The sequence below is a fragment of the Mastigoproctus giganteus genome, chromosome 5, assembly GCF_048544385.1.
Source record: "Mastigoproctus giganteus isolate SK-2022 chromosome 5, ASM4854438v1, whole genome shotgun sequence".
Classification (NCBI taxonomy): domain Eukaryota; kingdom Metazoa; phylum Arthropoda; class Arachnida; order Uropygi; family Thelyphonidae; genus Mastigoproctus; species Mastigoproctus giganteus.
This window is the reverse complement of record NC_143579.1, coordinates 140,965,145-140,974,780: the sequence shown is the minus strand read 5'-3', so window position 1 is coordinate 140,974,780 and position 9,636 is coordinate 140,965,145.

Genomic DNA, 9,636 nt, shown 5'->3' with positions numbered 1-9,636 from the left:
TACTATTCTATCTTTTTTTCCATTCACCATTTCACTATAGGTTTGATTTTTTTTTTTTAAACCTATTTTTTTAACTTCTATATTTGATAACCCATTTGGACTTACTTGGACTGCCTGAAAAAAAAGTAAAAAAAAAAATCAAATTAAATGATTTAACCTGATAAAAAAAAAAAAAAAGATTCTAATAAATAAATTAAGTGTTCTACATTATCAGTTTAATGTTTGAATGCATACTATACTAGTAATACAATACAGCAACATACCCTTCATAGACAGAATACAATAATGTTCACAAAAAGCACACTCATTCGAAGGGCTTCAAGTGCATGACCCCTGCTGTTTATTAAGAATTGAAAAGTGTTACTCACTTCATTTTCAACTAAATGTACAATAAATAAATGGATAAAATGCCAGTGGCTTGCAGGGCACTCAAGGGACCAAATCACACAACCTTCACTTCACTTGTCAATCCCTTTTAACTAAATGATAATGCTTCAATTGCTACAGTTAATTAATAATTAATAACTATGAGTTAACCACAGGGGCTCACATCTATCTGGTGAGTTTGGGCTTGGCACACCCAAGGTCCTGAGCTGCATATCATCATTCTTCCTTTTCTGGCAATTCCCTTTCTCTCTCTCTCTCTCTCTCTCTCTCTCTCTCTCTCTCTCTCTCTCTCTCTCTCTCTCTCTCTCTCTCTCTCTCTCTCTCTCTCTCTCTCTCTCTCTCTGTGTGTGTGTGTGTGTGTGTGTGTGTCAGGGTAACTCAGGAATTTATTTATTTATTTTTTTTTTTGGCTGGTGCAGCAAAAGCCTCAGGCTTCCTTGCACCATATGGCTAATAATAATAATAATAATACTATAACTTTGCACTTTTATTTATATATATATATATATATACAGGGCACTCCCCGACTTACGTAAATTCACCTTTACGCAAGTTTTTGCCAGCTGTTTCAAATTAAAAAAATATATATATGGAAATGCATTTGGCATCCTGTAGGAATAAATGGAGGTACTGTGAAAATATTGTAATTGAACTCAATGACACTTTTTTTTTTTTTTTTTTTTTGTAATTCATTCCAAGACCCCAGAAGTTGAAATTTTCGTTATTTAAGTATTTCGCTATTTAACTCTCTAAAAGGTCATTTTTATAATGGAAACTGTATTAGTTTTACATAAATTTTATGTTATATAAGCATAACACAAAATTCACTTTTAACTAAAGGATGCAAAAACAAAACAAGCAGCTAACATGTTTACAAACGCTACTAAGGGTCCGGCCAGAGAATGCACTACACTTTCATTATTATCATATGTTCCGTTATAAGAATCAATTTTGAACACCTTTGTGATATTTTTCTAAAACACATTTCTGGAGGTCACAACCATAAAACAAAAAACAATTTGCACTTTCTGGTTTATTGGGCTTTTCTGTTAATGAAATCTATTATAAACGATGTTATAAATAATATCGTTTACTCGATATAAATGTAATTATTTATAAATGTAATTATTTATATTATTTATAACATCATTTACTCGATATAAACGTAAAAGTATCGAGTTTACTCGATACTTTTACGTTTGTTTGTTTGTTATTTGGTTTTTAGGGGCATTAGCAACTAAGGCCATATTGCTCCAGGAATATGCAGTGGTCATTCCCTGACCTTTCTGCATCCTCCGTATTTGGTGGTCATGGGCTCGAACTCTGGTCTAATCAAGAAGTGTGTGCTACGCACTGCTCCTCCTGCCCACCTGGCTACAGAGGCGCCGGACTTTTACGTTATTATGGTGAAATGTGTTTCTCCTCCTGAAGTCTTGAATCATATAAAAAACATAAATAAGCTAGTCTTAATCTGTTTAGTCAGCTTTGCCATCACAGTCGAACAAAAAACCTTACCGATGTATGTATGTATGTCGTGATTCATGCATCTCGTTCTCTGTTTGCATACATATTATGTTCACTATTTTTGGTTCAGTTATATTTGTGTTACAATTAGCATTTTTTTAAAACCCCTAAACATGTCAACCAAGAGGAAAGTGCCTTTGTCTACTCCTAGACCTGTCAAGAAAGAAAGGCCATTGATTTAGACACAAAATTGAAAGTGATCAAGCAGCATGAAGAAGGAAAGAACGTGAACGCGATCGCACATGATTTTAAGCTATTTCAATCTACAGTGCCGACGATTTTGAAAGACAAAGAAAGGATTCGTTAAGTTGTTAAAGGTTTGGCACCCATGCGAGCAACAGTGATAACGAAACAACGTACAGGGCCATCCATGAAATGGAAAAATTATTGTTTCTTTGGATGGAACATCAGATACAGACGCGAACACCCTTAAGCCCTCTTACAGTGCAGTTGAAGGCTAGAAGTCTCTTTCAGACACTGAAGAAACGTGCCAGAAAAGATTACACTCAGACATTTATAGCAAGTACAGGATGGTTCAAAAGAAGATTCAACCTTCACGGGGTTCAAGTCACTGGAGAATCAGCAAGTGCGGATGTGGAAGGAGGGTATCAACCAGAGCAGCTTTTCAACGTGGATGAGACTGGATTGTTGTGGAAAAGGATGCCAGAATGCACTTACATTCACAAAGAAGTCAAAAGCATGCCTGGTTTTAAGGCACTTAAAGATAGGCTGACTTTGCTCCTTGGCGGGAACATCGCAGGTTTTAAACTGAAGTCTTTTTTAATTTATCATTCTGAAAATCCCAGTGCGTTCAAGAATGTAAACAAGCACACTCTACCTGTATGCTTCTGTTCAAACCAAAAAGTCTGGACAACTCAAACATTGTTTGAAGACTGGTTTCTAAATTGTTTTGTACCTCAAGTTCGTGAATATTGCTTCGAGAAAGAAATTCCTTTCAAAATTGTATTAATCTTAGATAATGCACCTGTCTATCCACCTCACCTAGACCACCTCCATCCAGATGTAAAAGTTGTTTATTTGCCGCCAAATACAACTCCACTCATTCAGCCTATGGACCAAGGGGTGATTGTCACATTTAAGGCGCACTATCTTCGAACCACTTTCGCCCAAGTATAGCCGCAACAGATGCCGACCCAGAACTATCTTTGCGAGAGTTTTGGAAACAGTACGATATTTATAAATGCATCAAAAATATTGCAGCCACGTGGGAGGCTGTGACAAAGAAATGCATGAATGGAATCTGGAAAAACCGTGTCCAGCGTTTTGTTAATACTATTGATGAATTTGATATTGAACATGAACTTGAAATGGTTACAGAAAATATTGTAACACTGGCAAATGGACTTTCTTTAGAGACTGAAGTGGAAGATGTTGAGGAGCTGAAAGAGCAAGAATCTGGAGAACTTACGAATGAAGAACTTATCGCTTTGGCAAAAGAAAGAATGGCTGAAGAAGAAAGGATGGAAGAAGAGAAAAATGAAGATGAGGAAGAATCAGAAAGAAAATACACCACTAGAGGGTTATCTGAAGGTTTTTCTCTACTAAATAAACTTCTTACACATTTTGAGGAAATGGACCCAAACATCAAACGATTTGCAGGGATTGAACGAATGGTACAAGATGCTTTTCGGCCATAACATGAAATTTACGAGCAGAAAAGGAAACAAACAATTCAGACAAAAATCAACATGTTTATGAGAAAAACAACTCCCACTACATCAAGTAGCGGCATTGATGACCCGCAGCAAAGCACGAGTGGTCAGTAAAATATTTCTATCTATTTTCTACATATGGTTTGTTTAGTTCTTTAAGATAAAATATTTTTTAGGTTTTATACAGTATTTGATATCTTTTTTCATAATATTTTTTATTTTTGTAAACAGTAAACATATTTTGTTGTACACAGTGTCTGATTTACCTAAACTGGTCCAACTTATGTCCAGATCGCTTTACGACCGGTCGGTTGGAACCTAACATGGTTGTAAGTCGACGACTACCTGTATTTCTATTGCATAAAACTCTGCAGTATAAATGCTAGTTTCTTATGGGATCTTGATAATGTTTTGTAAGGAAATACAACAGCAGATCTCACATAAGATTCTGACTGCGAGCCATCTGTATAGACTGGAAGAAAGTCAAAGTACTGCACCCTATGTGATGCAAAGAGTTGCTGGTAGACGGCTGGCAGCATAGTAGCCTTCTCCCAGATCTTAAGGGAGAAGTCACAAGTTCAAAGATGGGCATACCAGGGTGGAAGGAATTGCCTTGGTGACTGGGCAACGTTGTCTACTGTCATGTTTAGTCATTTAATAGCCCTTGGATACAAATACCAAAAGGTCTGTTGTCAGTCCAACAGGTGTTGTAGAGATTTTCCCATCGTGGTTCAAAAATTGATGCCCATGTGGGATGACTGGGCAGGGATTTCAATTTAAAGTCATAATGCAAAGACAACTGCTTATGTCGAAAAGATAAGAGATGGTTCATTTGCTTCAATGTAAAGGCTTTGGACAAGAGATGTGCAAAATTCTCCAGTGGCTGTCCAGATGGCCTGATGGTTGACTGGATCTAAACACTGAAGTACACTATCTCTAGCAGAACCATAAATCTGAAACCCATAATTGAGTTTGGAAAGGACAAGAGCTCAATAGAGATGAAGAAGGGTAGACCGATCTGCGCCCCATGAAGTTGACAAAAGTACATGAAGGATGTTAAGCCCTTTGTTGTTGTTGGAGGTTATACGGTGCAACGGCAGCTAAAGGCTATTATGCACCAAACAATGGTGGGAGATAACAGGTGTTATTAAAAGTGAGATGTGCATTATGTGAGATTTAAGTATTATATTCTGTCATAGCATTTTATCCTTTTTAAGAAAGTGAAAACTGCATCAATATCATATCTGTTGTCTAATATTTGTTACAAGTTAAGCCCTTTAACACACTTTGTCTGAAGCTGACAAACACGTAGAAATGTCAGCTTCTTGTTGAAAATAAGTCCAAGGAATGTAACATCTGCTACAACTGGGATGTTGTTTTATCGAAGCCTAAATCTGGGTCAGGATGAAGATTACATTTGCGACAGAAGGTCTTCTGTGATGAAAATCTGAACCCATTATGGGCAAGATGCACAGTCAGATATGAAGTTCTCTGTTTGGCTGCCAGAGCAGGTCATGGAGTTTTGTCAATGATATATAGGAATTTTGCTAGCAGAGAGAAGGAGGTGATTATCCCTTTGTATAAGGCAATGGTCAGACCACACCTTGAGTACTGTATACAGGTGAGGAGACCTCATTTTAGGAAGGATGTAGAGTTGCTAGAACGAGTACAGAGAAGGGCAACAAGTTTGGTGAGAGGAACAAAGGGGTGCCCTTATGAAGAAAGGCTAAAGTCCTGCAAGTAGCAGCATCTGGAGACTAGACACCTGCGAGGTGATCTGATTCAGGTGTATAAGGCCTTGAATGGTTTGAGTAGGCTCAATGCTCACGAGATACTTCCGCTTGCTCAGACTAAGAACTTGAGGGGACACAGATTCAAACTGAGGAAAGACAGTTGTAGAATACATGTGCGGAAGTTTGCCTTTAGCCAACAGGTAGTTGATTGCTGGAACAGACTTCCATCTGTTGTTGTGGAAGTTGATAGCTTAAATAAATTTAAGGCTGAAGTAGAGAAACATTTGGAGTGACCAAATCGGTGAAATGGGAAAGGCTTTTTTTTGGCTGAAGCTGCATAAGCTTGCTTTCTTGCATCATATGGCTCAACTAATGCTAATGTAGGGTGATCACTGGTTTTCTGCAGTTGCCATTCAATGACCCGTATACTGCATGAATGATAAAATATAGTGAAGTTGTCAATGTAGAGGGCATTGTTTACCGTGGCTAGAAGTTATTCTGTAATAGAGTTTATTTTGATTGTGAAAAGCGTGACACTTAGAACGGATCCTTGTGGGACTCCCTCCTCCTGACAAAACACTCGAGAGAATGTGGATCCTAAATGGACTTGAAACTGGCGATTCGAAAGAAAGTTTTTAATAAAAAGAAGACTGTTACCCTTAATACCAAAGTTATTGAGGTCTTGTAATAATCCAAATCGCCAGGCTGTGTCGTATGCTTCTTCAATATCACAAGAAAACTGCTACCATATGTTTGGATTTAATAAAAGTATCACAAACGTACGTTTCAAGTTGGATTAAATGATCCAGAGTGGATCTGTCTCTTTGAAAGCTGCACTATGTCCTGGAAAGCAGACTAATTGTTTCCAAATACGAGGCAGGTATTAAACATACTTTCCAGGATCTTGCACAAACAACTTGTCAGAATGATAGTTGCTTGGATTTCTAGGATCCTTTCCTGGTTTTGGGAAGGTAAGAATGATGGCCTTTCTTCAGGAATCTGGAAATTGTTAGTTAAGAAAAATTCTATTAAATAAAATTAATATGTGATCCTTAGATTGTGGTGAGAGCTGTTTTATTATTTCGTAATGGATGTCATTTGTGTGCAGTTTCACACGTGCAACTTCCCACAGAAGTTGCACGCATGAGAAAGAGTGCTGCATTTAACTCTTCCTGTGTAACAGGCTTGTTATATGGTTCGAGGCCTTCTGAACGAAAGTTTAATGGGTGTTTGTCACTTTTCTCTTTCAGGGCCTTTTCTTGGTGCAGTATAGCCACACTCGTTTTTGCGCCAATAAAATAAAAATCAAATCAAATCAAAATCTTTCTAGGGCCAAAAATTCTAAGGGGATAGCGTATTTGCAACTGCAGTTCAATCTGCAATTCGACATCCATTGTGCTTGAGGATCACTGAAGGGCAGGGTGGGTATTTTCCCTTCATTTTCCAGATCTTATCCCAGTGGTAGATGACTTTCATCAACCAGTGAAATACCACCACTTTGCTTATTGGAGGCTTGAAGTGGTGAAACCCATGTTTAGTCTCTAGAGCAAAGTTTCCGGCATCCCCCCCCCCCCTCATACTTTTCCTTCAATCCATGCATGGTACTAAGTACTATAGGTTTTGATACCTTTCGTGTTTGGGGTTTTCATAAAAAAAAAAAAAAAAAAAAAAGACTGCTTTTGGGATAGCAGTCTGGGTTATGGACGATGTAAAATGGAAACAAGATTCCCTTTGGATCTGACATCGGATGTAATGTGTGTTTGCCCATGCACGTTTGAATGATATTAAATTTTCAGTTGTGGGATATCGGTGGATTACCCCCCCTTTTTTTGCTGCTGTGCATTCTGAATTACACCAAGGTTTGGGAAATAGTGGGAACCGGCTGGATGTTTTTGGGATTGCAATTGCAGCTGCATGGACAATATTTTTTATGATGTATGTGACTGCATCATTGATGGGCTCCTGGTTGACTGTAGCAATGTCAAGATTTGCCAGATGTTGAAACGCATTCCAGTCAGCCTGATCAATCTTCCACTGCGGTAAGCTAAATGGCTGACACAGTCTACCACTAGTAGTGGGTTGGTTATCACAGGGAAGTGATCGCTTCCATATGGCTTTTTGTCCACCTCCCAAGTAAGTGAAGGAAGGAGAGAACGGGAACAGATGGAAAGATCAATGGCAGAGAACATACATGTAGGCATGCTGAAGAATGTGTTTGTTCCCACATTTAGAAGGGAGAGGTCATTGTCAGTGAGCATATGCTCTAAGACTTGTCCCCTTCCACTGATGTTAGCACTACCCCACAGAGTGTTATGTCCATTAAATCCCGAAGAAGTAAGAAAGGAGGGAGGCAACTGCATGACGAAATCATCAAGGTCTTCCTGGAGCATGTCAATACCAGGTGACAAATAAACAGATGGTTAATAAGAACTCCATGTAAGGCGAATTCCTATAGCCTCTATGCTAGTTGTAAGTTTCAAAGGATGAAAGGGAATCTGGTTGCTCACGAGTATTGTGACTCCTCCACGAACAGGACCATCCACAATTCTGTCTTTTCAAATGATGGTAACGTTACGCATGGCGGGATCATCATTTGCCTTTAAATAATTCTCCTGTACACAAACACAGGCCGGTATGTGCTTTTGCAGGAGTGTCTTGATGTCATCAGTATTTTACTGGAATCCACAGCAATTCCACTGTAGGAATTTAGCCATTCTTTTGGCTTGGTGGGTCTATCAGACAACTTCTGAGGTGCTAAGGGCTTACTTTTGTCAGTCTTGGATTTATCTTTTTTGGACGCTGTCCTATGTCCATTTCTTCGACCGCAAAGAGTTCCAAGACTGAATCATCGTGTACCTTCTTGGTTTCAACATTTATTTTTATTTCCCGTGGGTGATTCAGCCTTTTGCATTGTTAATTTAGTGCTAAATTGTTAATTTAGCTTTTAGTAATGATGAAGCACTGGGAGGTACCAATATTGGCGTGGCACTGACTGAGATTTCTGTGCTGGTTTTTCTGAACTCGGTAAACACTGGGCGATGGTTTCCTGGCATCCTGGTATGAGATGTTCAGTTCTGCCTATAGTCGTTGTATTTCCTTTTCTTCCTTCCACTGCTGGAATGCTCTTGAATACACAGGGTGTTCTCCATTGAAGTTAATACATACTGGTTTCGTAGCTGAACATCCCGTTATTTTGTGGTCCTTTGCACCACATAGAGACACGTAAGGGAACCACGACAGGCCATTTGCGAATGTCCGTATTTTTTACACTTGAAGCACAGAGTAGTAAGACACAGAGTGGGCACTCCGATGAATTACTCCCAGCACTATCATTGTATGAATATGGAAGTAATGCAGCCATCAAAACCCAGAGACTTAAATCAACATGCCTTTATATATATATATGTTTGAATTAATATATTGAATAAAGTATGCATAAATGGATGTGAAAGTTACACAAAGTGCCAGTAATTAAAAGGGTGAGGATAGTTGAAAAAGAAGTGTAGTAGATATGTGAAAGAATGTTAATATCCTAAAAGTTATGATGAATTACTAAGCCAACAGAAGGTGGGGGAACTATAAAGTAAAATTAATACAGCAAAATACCAATAAAATAAAAGTAGAAAGTGGTACAGCTGTCATCACATTTCAATACAGTAAACCCCCGTTATTCGCTACGTTCCTGAGAAATGTTGCGAATACTGAGTTATGGCTCCCATAGTAATAAAGGGGTTCTGTTCCAAAGTATGAAATATATAAGAAAAACTAGTCTAAAATTTTGTCTATTTATGTATTATATGTACCTTCATAATATGACTATGTACATAGACAGTACATAGTGAAATGCAAGCATATGGCATTGAAATGAAAATAAGAAACAATTTAATATTAAATGTAATATTTATTAGAAATTTCAAACAAATCTTTCAAACCAGTGCCTTTGCTAGCAAAAAAAACTTATCCCGTCAGTGCTATCACCAGTTTCGCTAAAGTGTTGATAAAGGAGTTTTGCCTTTTCACGAATGATGAGTGAACTTAACAGAATTTTATTTTGAGTTCGGTCTTCTATCCACAGATTTAAAGCGTTTTCCATTTTTCCTAATTTAACATCACGAGTTACAGAGCAAAATTTTGAAGCAATTAGCGCGTTTTCCCGGACACTACGGCAGATTTTTTCTTCCGATTTTTTGATTGATCGTACTGTTGACTCATTGATTTTATAATGTTTTGCCACTGAGGAGACACTTTCACCATTAGAAATTTTGTCTAATAACTCAATTTTATTCGCTAATGTCATCACCTTCTTTGATATTTTCACA